Genomic DNA, 19,007 nt, shown 5'->3' with positions numbered 1-19,007 from the left:
GGCTTTGCATGCACTTTAGGGTTTGGTACATAACAGTCCGAAAAAAAAGGTAAAATTAAATTTTTTCATAATTTTCTTTTTTACATAATTTTCCTGAATTTTGCCAGAATTTTGGCATCTTGGTACCTATGAAGATGAATAACAAAAAAATAAATAAATTCCTATCTTTTTATTCATTTATTTATTTTTTTTTCTATAAACAGTGTTATTTATGGGTTTTAGTTAAATGGTACTTAAAGAACTTAAAAATACTGGTAATACATGTTTCTCGAAATGCCCTTTAATTTCCCAAAAAATAAGGTTCTTTGCATGTATTTAAGAGTTTTTACAGGTAACATGATCAAAAACACTCAAAATACATGTTTTTGGTAATGTTATTCTCTTTCTCCAAAAAGGGTGTTTTGCATTCGTTTTAGCGTTTTGGAATATAAGGAGCTCAAAAACACTTAAAAGCAAGTTGTTAGTAAAAGTTTTATTCCAATGTATTGCGATTGCCCTGCTTTTTGGTGCTTTATTGCCTATCGTGCTAAAAAAAAAAAAAAACATTTAAAAGACACTTTTCTGGTAATGTCATTTTTTTTCCCACAAATTGCTACTTTCACATAAAATTTGGGGTTTTGGTAACTAAGAATTTGAAAACACTCAAAATACACGCATTTGGTAAGGTTGTTCTGTTTCTCAATTTAGAGTTTTATTCAGGAGTTTCAGCATTTTGGTATCTAAAAAACTTCTCCATATATATGAGTTTTTGCGTTTTTTGCCTTGTGATTCTTGAGAATCTATAAAACACTCATTATACACGTTTCTCGTAATGTCCTTTTGTTAACCAATAGAGAAAGAGAAAAAACCACAAAAGACAGGTTTCTCGTAAAGTTTAATTTCCCTATATAGTTGGCTTTGCATGTACTTCATGGTTTGGTACATAACAGACCGAAAAAAAGCTAAAATTAACTTTTTCGATAATGTTCTTTTTGCACATAATTTCCCTGAATTTTGCCAGAAATGTGGCATCTCAGTACCTATGAAGAGGAAGAACAAAAAAAAAGAATCCTATTTTTTAATTATTTCTTTATTTTTTCTCTATAAAGAGGTTTTAGCTTTTTGGTACTTATGGAACTTAAAAACACATAATACACGTTTCTCATAATGTCCTTTCGTTTCCCAGACATAGGGTTCTTTGCATGTATTTAAGCGTTTTTAGAGGTAACATGATCAAAAACACTCAAAATAAATGTTTTTGGTAATGTTAATCTGTTTCTGGTTCGTTTTGGTATATAAGGAGTTAAAAAACACTTAAAAGTTGGTTTTATTCCCATGTAATGTGATTGCCCTCCTTTTTAGTGCTTTATTGCCTAACTCTCTCAAAAACCCTTAAAAGATACTTTTCTGGTAATGTCATTTTTTTTCCCACATAAAGCTAGTTTCGCATGCAATTTGGGGTTCTAATAACTAAGAATGTGAAAAACACTCAAAATACACGCATTTAGTAATGTTATTCTGTTTCTTAATTAAGAGTGTTATACAGGAGTTTCTGCATTTTTGTATCTAAGAAACTTCTCCATATACACTAGTTTTTGCGTTTTTTGCTTCGTGGTTTTTTTGAAACTATAAAATACTCATTATAACGTTTCTCGTAATGTCTTTTTATTTCCCAATATAGAGTGCTTTGCATCCATTTTCACGTTTTTTTTTTATTTTTGTTGGTCACAAGCTCAAAAATACTTAAAATATACCTTTTTGGTAATGTTATTCTATTTCTTCATATTGGTCTGTTTGCATCCGTTTTAGCGTTTTTTTACGTAAAACTCTGAAAAGACACGTTTTCAGTAATTTTGTTTTGGATTCCCATATAGAGTGACTGCCATATTATTTTTCGTTTTGGTGCCTAATATGCTGAAAAACACTCAAATGACAGTTTGTAAAGTCGTTTAATTTCCCCATATAGATGGCTTTGCATACACTTTAGGGTATGGTACATAACAGTCCGAAAAAAAAAGCTAAAATTAACTTTTTCGATAATGTTCTTTTATCCACATAATTTCCCTGAATTTTGACAGAATTTTGGCATCTCGGTACCTCTGAAGATGAATAACAAAAAAAAAAAAAATTATTATTTTCTTTAATTTAATTTATTTATTTTTATTTATTGTTTTTTTTTTTTTTTGTTTCTTCATAAAGTGTGTTATTTGTGGGTTTTAGCTTTTTGGTATTTAAGTAACTTAAAAACACTTATAATACATGTTTCTCGTAATGTCCTTTCGTTTCCCAAACATAGGATTCTTTGCATGTATTTAAGCGTTTTTATAGGTAACATGATCAAAAACACTAAAGATACATGTTTTTTGTAATGTTTTTGTTTTTCTCCATAAAGGATTTTTTGCATTCGTTTTAGCGTTTTGGTATGTAATGAGCTCAAAAATATTTAACTGCAAGTTCTTGGTGAAATTTTTTTTTATTCACATGTAATGTGATTGCCCTTCTTTTAAGTACTTTATTGCCTAACACGCTCATAAACACTGAAAAAAAACTTTCTGGCAATATAATATTTTCCCCACATAAACCTAGTTTCGCATGCAATTTCGTGTTTTGGTGACAAACAATGTGAAAAACACTCAAAATACACGCATTTGGTAATGTTGTTCTGTATCTCAATCAAGAGTGTTATTCATGAGTTTCAGCATTTTGGTATCTAAGAAACTTTTGCCTTGTGGTTGTTGTGAAACTATAAAACACTCATTAAACAGGTTTCTCGTAATGTCCTTTTGTTTCCCAATATAGAGTGCTTTACATCCATTTTCGCGTATTTTGTAGGTAACAGGCTCAAAAACACTCAAAATATACCTTTTTGGCAATGTTATTCTATTTCTTCATATTGGTTTGTTTGCATCCGTTTTAGCATGTTTTTACGTAAAACACTGAAAAGACAAGTGTTAAGTGATTTTGTTTAGGATTCCCAAATAGAGTGACTTCCATATTATTTATTGTTTTGGTGCCTAACATGCTGAAAAACACTCAAAAGACAGGTTTCTGGTAAAGTTGTTTAATTTCCTATAGAGGTGGCTTTGCATGCAATTTAGGTTTCGGTACATAACTGTCCGAAAAAAAAAAGCTAAAATTAACTTTTGTTGATAATGTTCTTTTTTCCATATAATTTCCCTGAATTTGGCAGAATTTTGGCATCTCGGTACCTATGAAGAAGAATAACAAAAAAAAAGGAAAAATTTTTTTTTTCTCTATAAAGAGTGTTATTTGTGGATTTTAGCTTTTTGGTGCTTAAGGAATTTAATAATATTCATAATACACGTTTCACGTAATGTAGTTTCGTTTCCCAAACATAGGGTTCTTTCCATGTATTTAAGCGTTTTTATAGGTAACATGATCAAAAACACTCAAAATACATGTTTTTGGTAATGTTATTCTGTTTTTTCATAAAGGGTGTTTTGCATGCGTTTTAGTGTGTTGGTATGTTAGGAGCTCAAAAACACTTAAAGGCAAGTTCTTGGTAAAAGTTGGTTTTATTCCCATGTAATGTGATTGCCTTGCTTTTTAGTGCTTTATTGCCTAACACGCTCAAAAACACTCAAAAGACATTTTTCTGCAAATGTTTTTTTTTTTTTCTTTCCACATGAAGCTAGTTTCGTATGCAATTTGGGGTGTTGGTAACCAAGAATGTGAAAACACTCAAAATATACACATTTGGTAAGGTTGTTCTGTTTCTCAATTAAGAGTGTTATTCATGAGTTTCAGGGTTTTGGTATCTAAGAATCTCAAAAACACTTATAATGCACGTTTCTCGTAATGTCCCTTTTTTTTCCTCATTTAGGGTGCTTTGCATGCACCCTAAATTTACTAACAACACTACTAATTCCACTATCCAGGTCATTGACATATATTACAAACAACATCGGCCCTAATACTAATAATCCCTTTGTCACCCCACTAATTACTTGACCCCACTCGGATTTAGAGCCATTTATTACAACACTCTGTCGCCTGCCGCTTGGCCATGACGTTATCCAGATTACTTATAACCTTTTTCCAATTCTTAAATACTGTGGAATATATTTCATCTGGTCCTGCTGACTTGAACTTTTCAGCTTATCTATCTCCTGTTCCACTATCTCTTTAGTTATGGTAATATCTGTCAGCTTCTCATTTTCTTCTACTCTAAATATCTTGTCACTATTCGGCAAATCCTGCATGTTTTCCTGGGCAAAGACAGTTAAAAAATACTCGTTCACAATTTTACTAATCTCCTCCCAACAACTAAGCAGGTCCCATTCTGCTGTCTTTAAGGAACTATTGTTTCTCTATTCTTCGTCTTATATGCCTGATAAAATCCCTTGGGGTCCATCTTCGCTTGGCTGGCTACCTTTAATTCATAACTATTTTTAGCTTTCCTTGTTAAACTCCTGACTTTTCTAATTCATTATATTATGGCCTTAAAACCACTTTCCCTGTCTTTAATCTCATATATACTTCTCTTTCGCCCTATGTAATGTTTTAACCTCTGTCATCCATTTATGATAATTTTTTCTGCTATCTTATTCTTGTGTAAGGGATATTCCCTAACTGTCCTGAATGTAATTTATCAACGAAATATTTATTTTGCATCTCTATAAAGGGTGTTTTGTTTGAGTTTTAGTGTTTCTGTACATAAGAACCTTTAAAACACGTTTTTAGTAATGTTATTTTGTATCCCTTTATGGAGCGCTTTCCATGCTTTTCAGCGTTTTGGTGTCTAACACGTTGAAAAACACTCAAAAGACACGTTGATGATAATGTCGTTTTGTTTCCCGATAAATGGGGCTTCCAATGCATTTTGTCTTTTGGTACTTAACAATATAAAAAAAAAAGTTTAAGTAAAAGTTTTCGGTAAAGTTGTTTTTCCATATTAAGTGCTAATCATGTGTTTTTGAGTCTGGTTACCTAAAAAGCTCAAAATCTCTCATAATACACTTTTCTCGTAATGTCCTTTCTTTTCTCTATGAAGGATGCTTTGCGTGTAATTTGGCACTTTTATACTTAACAAGCACAAAAACAATCAAAATACAAGTTTTTGGTAATGCTAATTTGTTTCTCCGTAAAGGTTGTTTTGCATGCTTTTCTGCGATTTCGGATGTAAGAAGGTGAACAACACTTTAAAGATACTTTCTTGGTAATGTTATTTTATATTGCCAAATAGGGTGCTTTCAATGCTTTTTAGCATTTTGATTCCTAACACTCAAGTAAACACTCAAAAGACACGTTTCCTGTAATATCGTTTTGCTTCTTCATATAGGGATCTGCATCCATTATGATGTTTTGCTACATAATGTGAAAAACGCTCAAAATAAAGATTTTAGGTAATGTTGTTCTTTTTCTCTATCCTTTTTAGCGTTTTGGTACTTAGGAGGCTTACTTAGGAAGCTCAGAAACACAAATAAAACTTGTTTCTCCAAACGTCTTTCCATTTCCCCATAAAGATTGCTTTGTATGTATTTTGACGTTTTGGTACATAAAAAGGAAAAAAAACACAAAAAACACGTTTTTGGTGATGTTCTGTTTCTCTATTAAGAGATATAGAATATATTTAATTTTCATTCAGGTGGTTTAGTGTTTGGTACCTAAGAGACTCAAAACTCTGATAATACACGTTTCTCGTAATGTCCTATCGTTTCCTCATACAGGGTGCTTTAAATGCATTTTTCAGATGATGTACGTAACAGACTCAAAAAGACTCAAAATACACGTTTTTGGTAAGGTTTTATTCTGTTTGGTAAGATTATTCGTGTTTGTTGCACGCGTTTTAGCGTTTTGGAACGTAAAAAGTTTAAAACACTTAAAAGACATGCTTATTATTTTGCATTTCTATATAAGGTGCTTTCCATGCTATTTTGCGTTTTCGTGCCTAACACGCGGAAAAACACATAAAAACACATTTCTTACATTGTTGTTTAATTTTCTCGTATAGCAAGCAAGCATTATGATGTTTTGCTACCTGACAATGTGAAAAACATTCAAATTACACGATTTTGGTAATGTTTTTTTCTTTCTCCATTTTTGCGTTTTGGTACCTGAGAAGCTAAAAAAAAAAAAAAACTTATAATACACGTTTTTTGTCATGTCCTTTCGTTTCCTCATATAGGCTGTTTTTGCTGCTTTGGTACCTAACAGGGTGTTTGCATGTATTTTGACATTTTAGTTCGTAAGAACCTAAAAAAAACACTCTAAAGACATGTTTTAGTAAAGTTCTTTTGTATTCTCCTATGTGGTGATTTCGTTGCTTCTTACTGATTTGGTGCCTAACACGCCCAAAAAATAACAAAAGACAAGTTTGTAATGATTTCTTTTCGTTTCTTCATATAGGTTGCTTTACATGCATGTTGGCGTTTTGGTAATTATCAATGTAAAAAAATACCCGTTTTTGGTAAGTTTGTTCTTTTTCTTCAGAGCACTATTGAAGTACTGATTTGGTACTTAAGAAAGTAATAAAAAAAACAAAAAAAAACAAACGTTTCTCGTAATGTCCTTTTTATTTCCATATGCAGTGTGATTTGTTTGATGACAGGCGATTTTGTACATAATAAGCTTAAAAAGAAAAAAAATACACGTTTTTGGTTAATGTATTCTGTTTCTCTATATATGGTATCTTCATACGTTTTTAAAGTCGTTTCATATATCTATATATGGGTCTTTGCATGAATTTTGGCTTTTTGGTAACTAACAATGTCATAACACTCAAAATGCACGTTTTTTTTTTTTTGGCAGTATTGTTCTGTTTCTCCATATAGAGTGTTTTCATGCGTTTTACCCTTTTGATACTAAGAAAATTAAAAACACTCATAATACACGTTTCTCGTAATGTCTTTTAATTTTTCCCATATAGGGTATTTCCAATTCATTTAGAAGTTTTTTTTACGTAACAATCTTACAAAAGACTCGTATGTAAGGAGCTTAAAAACACTTAAAGGCAAGTTAATGGTAAAAGATGGTTTTATTCCTTTATTGCCTAACACGCTAAAAAAAAAACTCAAAAGACACTTTTCTGGTAATATTTTTTTTTCACACATAAAGCTAGTTTCGCATGCAATTTGGGGTTTTGGTAAGTAAGAATGTTAAAAAGATTCAAAATACACCCATTTGGTAAAGTTGTTCTGTTTCTCAATTGAGTGTTATTTATGAATTTCAGCATTTTGGTATAAAAGAAACATCTCCATATACACGAGTTTTTGCGTGTTTTACCTTGTGGTTCTTGTGAAACTATAAAACACTCATTATACACGTTTCTCGTAATGTCCTTTTCTTTCCCAATATAGAGTGCTTTGCAACTATTTTCGCGTTTTTTGTAGGTAACAAGCTCAAAAACACTCAAAATATATCTTTTTAGTAATATTATTCTATTTCTTCATATTGGTTGGTTTCCATCCGTTTTAATGTTATTCTAAGTAAAACACTAAAAAGACACGTTTTCAGTAATTTTGTTTTGGATTCCCATATAGAGTGACTTCCATATTATTTATCGTTTTGGTGCCTAACTTCCTGAAAAACACTGAAAAGACAGGTATCTGGTAAAGTCGTTTAATTTCCTCATATAGGTGGCTTTGCATACACTTTAGGGTTTGGTACATAACAGTCCGAAAAAAAGAAGCTAAAATTAACTTTTTTCATAATATTATTCTTTTCACATAATTTACCTGAATTTTGCCAGAATTTTGGCATCTCGGTACCTATAAAGATAAATAACAAAAAAAAATATGCTAGTTTTTATTTATTTATTTATTTTCTCTATAAAGAGTATTATTTGTGGGTTTTAACTCTTTTCGTACTTATGGAACTTAAAAACACTCATAATATACGTTCCTCGTAATGTCCTTTCGTTTCCCAAACATAGATTTCTTTGCATGTATTTAAGCGTTTTTATACGTAACAGATCAAAAACACTGAAAATTAATGATTTTCGTAATGTTATTTTGTTTCTGCATGCAGGGTGTTTTGCATGCATTTTAGTGTTTTGGTATGTAAGGAGCTGAAAAACACTTAAAGACAAGTTCTTGGTAAATGTTGGTTTTATTCCCATGTAATATCATTGCCCTGCTTTTTTGTGCTTTATTTCCTAACACGCTCTAAAACACTGAAAAGACACTTTTTTTCTGGTAATGTAATTTATTTCCCATATAAAGATAGTTTCGCATGTAATTTCGGGTTTTGGTAACTAAGAATGTGAAAAAAACTCAAAATACACGCATTTGGTATGGTTGTTCTGTTTCTCAATTAAGAGTGTTATTCATGAATTTCAGCGTTTTGGTATCTAAGAAACATCTCCATATACACGAGTTTTTGCTTGTTTTTTCCTTGTGGTTCTTGTGAAATTATAAAACACATTATAAACGTTTCTCGTAATGTCCTTTTGTTTCCCAATATAGAGAGATTTGCATCCATTTTCGCTCAAAAACAAAAAATAATACCTTTTTTGGTAATATTATTCTATTTCATGATATTGGTTGATTTGCATTCGTTTTAGCGTTTTTCTACGTAAAACATTGAAAAGACACGTTTTCAGTAATTTTGCTTTGCATTTCCATACAGAGTGACTTCCATATTATTTATTGTTTTGGTGCCTAACATACTGAAAAAAAGGCAAAAGACAGGTTTCAGGTAAAGTCGTTTAATTTCCCCATATAGGTGGCTCTACATGCAGTTTAGGGTTTGGTACATAACAGTCTGAAAAAAAAAGCTAAAATTAACTTTTTTTATTTTTTTTCACATAAATTCCCTGAATTTTGCCAGAATTTTGGCGTCTTGGTACCTATGAAGATTAATAAAAAAAATGCTATTTTTTCATTTATTTATTTATTTTTGGTACTTAAGGAACGTATAAAAACTCATAATACTCGTTTCTCGTAATGTCCTTTTGTTTCGTAAAGATAACGTTCTTTGCATGTATTTAAGCGTTTTTATAGGTAAACACTCAAAATATACCTTTTTCGTAATGTTATTTTATTTCTTCATATTGGTTGGTTTCCATCCGTTTTAGCGTTTTTCTTCGTAAAACACAGAAAAGACACGTTTTCAGTAATTTTGTTTTGGATTCCCATATAGAGTGACTTCCATGTTATTTATCGTTTTGGTGACTAACATTATGAAAAAAAAACAATCAAAAGACGGGTTTCTTGTAAAGTCGTTTAATTTCCCCATATAGGTAGCTTTGCATACACTTTAGGGTTTGGTACATAACAGTCCGAAAAAAAGCTAAAATTAACCTTTTTCATAAAAAATAAAAAAATGCTATTTTTTTTTTCTCTATAAAGAGTGTTATTTGTGGGTTTTAGCTTTTTGGTACTTAAGGAACTTCTAAACACTCATAATACACATTCATCGCAATGTCCTTTCATTTCCCAAACATAGGGTTCTTTCCATGTATTTAGGCGTTTTTATTGGTAACAAGCCCAAAAACACTCAAAATACATGTTTTTGAGAATGTTATTCTGTTTTTCCATAAAGGGTGTTTTGCATGGGTTTTAGTGTTTTGGTATGTAAGGAGCTCAAAAAAACTTAAAGGCAAGTTCTTGGTAAAAAATGGTTATATTCCAATGTAATGTGATTGCCCTGCTTTTTAGTGTTTTATTACCTAACACGCTGAAAATCACTAAAAAGACACTTTTCTAGTAATTTTTTTTTTCCACAGTTTTGCATGTAATTTGGGGTTGGGTCACTAAGAATATGAAAAAACACTCAAAATACACTTATTTCCTAAGATTGTTCTGTTTCTGAATTAAGAGTATTATTCATGAGTTTCAGCATTTTGGTATCTAAGAAACTTCTCCATATATACGAGTTTTTGCGTTTTTTGCCTTATGGTTCTTGAAAACTATTAAAACATTCATTATACAATTTTCTTGTAATATCCTTTTTTTTCCCAATACAGACTGCTTTGCATTCATTTTTACGTTTTTTGTAGGTAACAAGCTCAAAAACACTCCATTTTTTTTGTAATGTTATTCTATTTCTTCATATTGGTTGGTTTGCATCCGTTTTAGGGTTCTACGCTAAAACTGAAAAGACACGTTTTCAGTAATATTGTTGAAATAGCTGAAAACAAAGACACGTTTCTTGTAAAGTCGTGTAATTTCCCGATATAGGTTGCTTTTGCATGCACTTCCGTGTTTCGTACATAACTCCGGAAAAAAGCTAAAATTATTTTTTTTTCACATAATTTCCCTGAATTTTCTCAGAATTTTGGCATCTCGGTACCTATGAAGATGAATAACAAATTTTTTTTTTTTTTATTATTATTTTTTCTGTATAAAGTGTTATTTGTGGGTTTAGACTTTTGGTACTTAAGGAACTTAAACATACTCATAATACACAATTTTCGTAATGTCCTTTCGTTTCACAAACATAGCGTTCTTTGCATGTATTTAAGCGATTTTATAGGTAACAGGATCAAAAACACTCAAAATACATGTTTTTTGGTAATGTTATTCTGTTTCTCCATAAAGGTTGTTTTGCATGTGTTTAGCGGTTTGGTATGTAAGGAGTTAAAAAACACTTAAAGGCAAGTTCTTCGTAAAGACACTTTTCTGGTAATGTCATTTTTTTTCCCACATAAAGCTAGTTTCGCATGTAATTTTTGATTTTCGTAAATAAGAATGTGAAAAACACTCAAAATACACACATTAGGTAAGGTAGTTCTGTTTTTCAATTAAAAGTGTTATTCATGAGTTTTAGCGTTTTGGTATGTAAGAAACTTTTCTATATACACGAATTTTTGCGTTTTTTGTTTTGTGGTTCTTGTGAAACTATAAAACACTCAATTTACACGTTTCTCGTAACGTCTTTTGCTTCCCTATATAGAGTGCTTACCATCCATTTGCGCGTTTTTTGTAGGTAAAAAGCTCAAAAACACTTTTTGGTAATGTTTTTCTATTTCTTCATATTTGTTGGTTTGCATCCGTTTTAGTGTTTTTTCTCTTTAAAACACTGAAAAGACACGTTTTCAGTAATTTTCTTTTGGATTCACATATTGACTGACTTTCATATTATTTATCGTTTTAGTGCCTAACATGCTGAAAAACACTGAAAATACAGGTTTCTGGTAAAGTCGTTTAACTTCCTTATATAGGTGGCATCCACTTTAGAGTTTGGTACATAAAAATCCGAAAAAGCTATAATTAACTTTTTTGATAATGTTCTTTTTTCCACATAAATTCCCTGAATTTTGGCAGAATTTTGTGGGTTTTACCGTTTTGGTACTTAAGGAACTTAAAAACAGTCTTAATACACGTTTCTCGTAATGTCCTTTCGTTCCCCAAACATAGGGTTTTTTGCATGTATTTAAGCGTTTTTGTAGGTAACATGATCAAAACACTTAAAACACATGTTTTTAGTAATGTTATTCTGCTTCTCCATAAAGGAGTTTTTTGCATGGGTTTTAGCGTTTTGGTTTCTAAGGAGGTCAAAAACACTTCAAGACACGTTCTTGGTAAAAGTTGGTTTTATTCCCATGTAATGTGATTGCCCTGTTTTTTTTTTCGTGATTTATTGCCTAACACGCTGAAAAACACTCAAAAGACACTTCTGGTAATGTCATTTTTTTTCCAACATAGTTTCGAGTGCTATTTCGAGTTTTGCTAACTAAGAATGTGAAAAACACTCAAAATACACGCATATGGTAAGGTTTTCTGTTTCTCAATTAATATTGTTATTCATGAGTTTCAGCATTTTGGTATCTAAGAAACTTCTTTATATACACGAGTTTTTGCGTTTTTTGCGTTTTGGTTCTTTTGCTTCTTTTGGTTAAAAATAATAAGACACTCATTACACACGTTTCTTGTAATGTCCTTTTGTTTCCCAGTAGGGGGTGCTTTGCATCCATTTTCGCGTTATTTGTAGGTAACAAGCTCAAAAACACTCAAAATATACCTTTTTGGTAATGTTATTTTATTTCTTCTTATTGGTTGGTTTGCATCCGTTTTAGCGTTTTTGTCTACGTAAAACACCGAAAAGACACATTTTCAGTAATTTTGTTTTACATTCCCATAGAGAGTGACTTGCATATTATTTACCGTTATGGTGCTTAACAAGTTGAAAAAACACTCATAAGACAGTTTTCTGGCAGAGACGTTTGATGTCCCCATATACGTGTAAGTGGCTTTGCATGCACTTTAGTGTTTGGTACATAACAGTACGAAAAAAAAGCTAAAATTAACTTTTTTGATAATTGACTCATAATTTCCTGAATTTTGCCCAAATTTTGGCATCTAGGTACCTGTGAAGATGAAAAAAGAAAGAAAAAAAATATCGTATTTATTTATTTATTTTTTCACAATAAAGAGTGTTATTTGAGGCTTTTAGCTTTTTGGCAAATAGTGATCTTAAAAACACTCATAATACACGTATCTCGTAATGTCCTTTCGTTTCCCAAAAATAGGGTTCTTTGCATGTATTTAAGCGTTTTTATTGGTAACATGATCAAAAACACTCAAAATATATGTTTTTGGTAATGCTATTCTCTTTCTCCATAAAGTGTGTTTTGCAGGCGTTTTAGTGTTTTGGTATATAAGGAGCTCAAAACACTTAAAGGCAAGTTCTTGGTAAAAAATTATTTTATTGCCATGTAAAGTGATTCCCATGCTTTTTAGTGCTTTATTGCCTATCACGCTCAAAAACACTCAAAAGACACATTTCTGGTAATGTCATTTTTTTTCCCACATAAAGCTGGTTTCGCATTCAATTTGGGATTTTGGTAACTAAGAATGTGAAAAGCACTCAAAATACACGCATTTAGTAAAGTTGTTCTATTTCTCAATTAAGAGTGTTATACATGAGTTTCAGCATTTTGGTATCTAGGAAACTTCTCCATATACACGAGTTTTTGCGTTTTTTGCCTTGTTGTTCTTTTGAACTATAATACACTTATTATACACTTTTCTCGCAATGTCCCTTTGTTTCCAAAAATAGAGTCCTTTGTATCAATTTTAGCGTTTTTTTTTTGTAGGTAACAAGCTCAAAAACACTCAAAATATACCTTTTTTTTAATGTTTTTTTCTTTTTCTTGATATTGGTTAGTTTGCATCCATTTTAACGTTTTTCTACGTAAAACACTGGGAAGACACGTTTTCAGTAATTTTCTTTTGGATTCCCATATAAAGTGAGTTCCTTATTATTTATCATTTTGGTGCCTAACATGCTGAAAAACACTCAAAAGACAGATTTCTGGTAAGGTCGTTTAATTTCCTCATATAAGAGGCTTTGCATGCACTTTAGGGTTTGGTATATAACAGTCCGAAAAAAAAGCAAAAAAAAACTTTTTTATAATTTTCTTTTATCATATAATAGCCCGGAATTTTCCCAGAATTTTGGCATCTCGGTACCTATGAAGATGAATAACAAAAGAAAAAAAATCCTATTTTTTTAAATTTTTTATTTATTTATATTTAGCTTTTCGGTACTTAAGGAACTAAAAAACACTCATAATACATATTTCTCGTAATGTCCTTTCGTTTCCCAAACATAAGGTTCTTAGCATGTATTTAAGCGTTTTTATAGATAACATGATCAAAAACACTCAAAATACATATTTTTCGTAATGTTATTCTGTTTCTCCATAAAGTTTGTTTTGCATGCGTTTTAGCGGTTTGGTATATAAGGAGCTCAAAAACACTTAAAGGCAAGTTTTTGGTATAAATTGGTGTTATTCCAATGTAATATGATTACCCTGCTTTTTAGTGCTTTATCGCCTATCACGCTCAAAAACACTTAAAAGACACTTTTCAGGTAATGTCATTTTTTTCTCACATAAAGTTTGTTTCACATGCAATTTGGGGTTTTGGTAATTAAGAATGTGAAAAGCACTCAAAATACACGCATTTAGTAAGGTTGTTCTGTTTCTCAATTAAGAGTGTTATTCATGAGTTTCAGCATTTTGGTATCTAGGAACCTTCTCCATATACACGAGTTTTTGTGTTTTTTGCCTTTTGGTTCTTTTGAACTATAAAAAAACTCATTATACACTTTTCTTGCAAAGTCCTTTTGTTTTATAATATAGAGTGCTTTGCAGCAATTTTCGCATTTTTTGTAGGTAACAAGCTCAAAAACATTCAAAATATACTTTTTTGGTAATGTTTTTCTATTTCTTGATATTGGTTGGTTTGCATCCGTTTTAGCGTTTTCCTACGTAAAACACAAAAAAAAAAACACGTTTTCAGGAATTTTGTTTTGGATTCACATATAGAGTGAGATCCTTATTATTTATCGTTTTGGTGCTATTTATCGTTTTTTATGCTGAAAAAACACTTAAAAAACAGATTTCTGTTAAGATCGTTTAAATTCCTATTTGGATGCACTTTAGGGTTTAGTACATAACAGTCCGAAAAAAAAAAAAAAAAATTAAATTAACGTTTTTGATAATTTTCTTTTATCATATAATAGCCCTGAATTTTCCAAGAATTTTGGCATCTCGATACCTATGAAGATGAATAACAAAAAAAAAAATCCTATTTTTTTATTTTCTTACTTTGTTTTTCTAAATAAAAAGTGTTATTTGTGTGTTTTAGCTTTTTGGTACTTAAGGAACTTAAAAACACCTATAATACACATTTCTCGTAGTGTCCTTTCGTTTCGCAAACATAAGTTTCTTTGCATGTATTTAAGCGTTTTTATAGATAACATGATCAAAAACACTCAAAATATATGTTTTTGGTAATTTTATTCTTTTTCTCCATAAAAAGTGTTCTGCATGCGTTTTAGCGTTTTGGTGTGTAATGAGCTCAAAAAAAAAATAAATTCAAGATCTTGGTAAAAGTTGTTTTTGTTCCCATGAAATGTGATTGCCCTGATTTTTAGTGCTTTATTGCCTAACACGCTGAAAAACACTCAAAAGACACTTTTCTGGTAATATTATTTGTTTTCCCACATAAAGCTAGTTTTGCATGGAATTTGGGGTTTTGGTAACTAAGAATATGAAAAAAAAACTCAAAACCCAGACGTTTAGTCTATTTCTTAATTAAAAGTGTTATTCATGAGTTTCAGCATTTTGGTATGTAAGAAACTTTTCTAATACACACATTTCATGAGGTATTTCTGTTTCAAAATTAAAAGTGTTATTCATGAGTTTCAGCTTTTTGGTATGTAAGAAACTTCTTTATGTACACGAGTTTTTGAGTTTTTTACCTTGTAGTTCTTGTCAAACTATAAAACACTCATACACGTTTGTCGTAATGTCCTTTTCTTTGCCAATATAAAGTGCTTTCCATCCATTTTTGCATTTTTTGTTGGTAACAAGCTCAAAAACACATCAAAATATATTTTTTTGGTAATGTAATACTATTTCTTCATATTGGTTGGTTTACATCCGTTTTAGCGTTTTTTTACGTAAATCACTGAAAAGACACGTTTTCAGTAATATTGTTGAAATTGCTGAAAAACACTCAAAAGACAGGTTTCTGGTAAAGTCGTGTAATTTCCCCATATAGGTAGATTTCCATGCACTTCAAGGTTAATACATAACTCCGGAAAAAAAATAAATTTTTTTTTATAATGATTTTTTTTTTATAAAATTTCCATGAATTTTTCGAGATTTTTGGCATCTCGGTACCTATGAATATGAATAACAAAAAAACATTTTTTTTTCTCTATATAAAGAATGTTATCTGTGGGTTTTGCATTCGTTTTAGCGATTCTGTATGTAAGGAAATAAAAAAACACAAAGGCAAATTCTTCGTAAAAGTTGGTTTTAATCCCATGTAATGTGATTGTTCTGCTTTTTGGTGCTTTGTTGCATATCACGCTCAAAAACACTAAAAAGACACTTTTTTGGTAATGTCATTTTTTTTCTCCACATCAAGGCAGTTTCGCATGTAATTTTGCATTTTCGTAACAAACTTCAAGGTTTGTACATAACTCCGGAAAAAAGATAAAATTATTTTTTTATAATGATCTTTTTTTTTATAAAATTTCCATGAATTTTGCCAGAAATTTGGCTTCTCGGTACCTATGAAGATGAATAACAAAAAAACATTTTTTTTTTTTCTCTATATAAAGAATGTTATCTGTGGGTTTTAGCTTTTTCGTACTTAAGGAACTTAAAAACACTCATAATACACGATTTTCGTAATGTCCTTTTATTTTACAAACATAGGGTTCTTTACATGTATTTAAGCGTTTTTATAGGTTACATGATCAAAAACACTCAAAATACATGTTTTTGGTAATGTTATTCTGTTTCTCAATAAAGGGTGCTTTACATGCGTTTTAGCAATTCTGTATGTAAGGAGTTAAAAAACACTTAAAGGCAAATTCTTCTTAAAAGTTGGTTTTATTTCTATGTAATGTGATTGTTCTGCTTTTTAGTGCTTTGTTCCATATCACGCTCAAAAACACTAAAAAGACACTTTTTTGGTAATGTCATTTTTTTTTTCCTCACATGAAGGTAGTTTTGCATGTAATTTGGCATTTTCGTAACTAAGAATGTAAAAAACACTCAAAATACACAATTTGGTAAGGTAGTCCTGTTTATCAATTAAAAGTGTTATTCATGCATTTCATCATTTTGGTATGTAAGAAATTTCTCTATATACACGAGTTTTTGCCTTTATTGCCTTGTGGTTCTTTTAAAACTATAAAACACTCATTATACACGTTTCTCGTAATGTCCTTTTGTTTCCTAATATAGAGTGCTTTACATCCATTTTTGCATTTTTTTGTAGGTAACAAGCTCAAAAATAATGTTATTCTATTTCTTCATAAAGGTTGGTTTGCATCCGCTTTAGCGTTTTTCTACGTAAAACACTGAAAAGACACGTTTTCAGTAATTTTCTTTTGGATTCACATATTGACTGACTTTCATATTATTTATCGTTTTAGTGCCTAACATGCTGAAAAGACAGGTTTCTCGTAAAGTCGTTTAACTTCCCTATATAGGTGGCTTTGCATGCACTTTAGGGTTTGGTACATAACAATCCGAAAAAAAAGCTATAAATAACTCTTTTGGTAATGTTCTTTTTTCAACATAAATTCCCTGAAATTTGGAAGAATTTTGGCATCTCGGTACCTATAAGGATAAATAAAAAAAAAAAATAAATAAATAAATAAAAAATGCAATTATTAAAATTTTTTGTTAATTTTTTTTTCTAAATAAAGAGTGTTATTTGTGGGTTTTAGCTTTTAGGTACTGAAAGAACTTAAAAAACACTCATAATACACGTTTCTCGTAATGTCCTTTCGTTTCCCAAACATAAGGTTCTTTGCATGTATTTAAGCGTTTTTATAGATACCATGATCAAAAACACTGAAAATACAGGTAATATTATTCTGTTTCTCCATAAAATGTATTTTGCATGCATTTTAGCGTTTTGGTATGTAAGGAGCTCAAAAACACTTAAAGGCAAGTTCTTGGTAAAATTTGGTTTTATTCCCATGTAATGTGATTGCTTTATTGTGTAACACGTTCAAAAACACTCAAAAGACATGCAAGGCCTCGCATATGAGGAAATCAAAGACCTTTCCAGAAATCTGTCTCTTGAGTGTTTTCAGCATGTTAGGCACAAAAACGATAAATAATAAGGAACTCACTCTATGTGGGAATCCAAAAGAAAATTACTGAAAACCTGTCTTCTCAGTGTTTTACGTAGAAAAACGCTAGAACTGATGCAAACCAACCAATATCAAGAAGCAGAAAAACATTACCAAAAATGTATATTTTGAGTGTTTTTGAGCTTGTTACCTACAAAAAAAAAAAACGCAAAATTTCATACAAAGCACTCTATATTGGGAAACAAAGAGGCATTGCAAGAAAAGTGTATAATGAATGTTTTATAGTTAAAAAAAAAAAAACAAGGCAAAAAACGCAAAAACTCGTGTATATGGAGAAGTTTTCTAGATACCAAAATGCAGAAACTCGTGATTAACACTCTTAATTGAAAAACAGAACAACTTTACTAAATGCGAGTCAAAAACACTAAAAAGCAAGTTCTTCGTAAAAATTGGTTTTATTCCCATGTAATATGATCGCCCTGCTTTCTAGTGCTTTATTGCCTAACACGCTCAAAAACACTTAAAGAAATTTTTCTGGTAATGTCATATTTTTTCCCACATAAAGCTAATTTCGCATGGAATTCGGGGTTTTGGTAACGAAGAATGTAAAAAAACACTCAAAATACACGCATTTAGCGAGGTTGTTCTGTTTCTTGATTAAGAGTTATTCATGAGTTTCAGCATTTTGGTATCTTAGAAACTTTTCCATACAGTCGAGTTTTTGCGTTTTTTGCCTTGTGATTCTGGTGAAACTATAAAATACTCATTATATACGCTTGCCGTTATGTCCTTTTTTTTCCTTATATAGAGTGCTTTGCATACATTTTCGCGTTTTTTTTATGTAACAAGCTCAAAAACACACAAAATATACTTTTTTGGTAATGTTATTCTATTTATTTATATTAGTTGGTTTGCATCCGTTTTAGCGTTTTTCTACGTAAATCTTTTAATAGACACGTTTCCAATAATTTTGTTTTGGATTTCCATATAAAGTGACTTTCATATTATTTATCGTTTTGTTGCCTAACATGCTTTTTCGTGCCTTTTGCTTCCCAATATAGAGTGCTTTCCATCCATTTTCGTGTTTTTTGTAGGTAACAATTTCAAAACACAAAAAAATATACCATTTTGGCAATGTTATTCTATTTCTTCATTTTGGTTGTTTTGCATCCATTTTAGCGTTTTCTACGTAAAACACCGAAAAGACACGTTTTCAGTAATTTTGGTTTGGATTCTCATATAGATTGACTTCCTTGGGTTTTATCATGTTGGTTCCTAACATGCTGAAAAACACTCATAAGACAGTTTTCTGGCAAAGACGTTTAATTTCCCATATAGGTGGCTTTGCATGCACTTTATGGGTTTGGTACATAACAGTCCGAAAAAAAAGCTAAATTTGTTTTTTGATTATGTCCTTATTTTATATAATTTCCTGAAATTTTCCCGAATTTTGGCACCGCGTTACTTCTGGAGATGAATAAGAATGAAAAAAA

This window comes from Scylla paramamosain, chromosome 4 (genome assembly GCF_035594125.1).
Source record: "Scylla paramamosain isolate STU-SP2022 chromosome 4, ASM3559412v1, whole genome shotgun sequence".
Classification (NCBI taxonomy): domain Eukaryota; kingdom Metazoa; phylum Arthropoda; class Malacostraca; order Decapoda; family Portunidae; genus Scylla; species Scylla paramamosain.
This window is presented reverse-complemented; position numbering follows the sequence as displayed.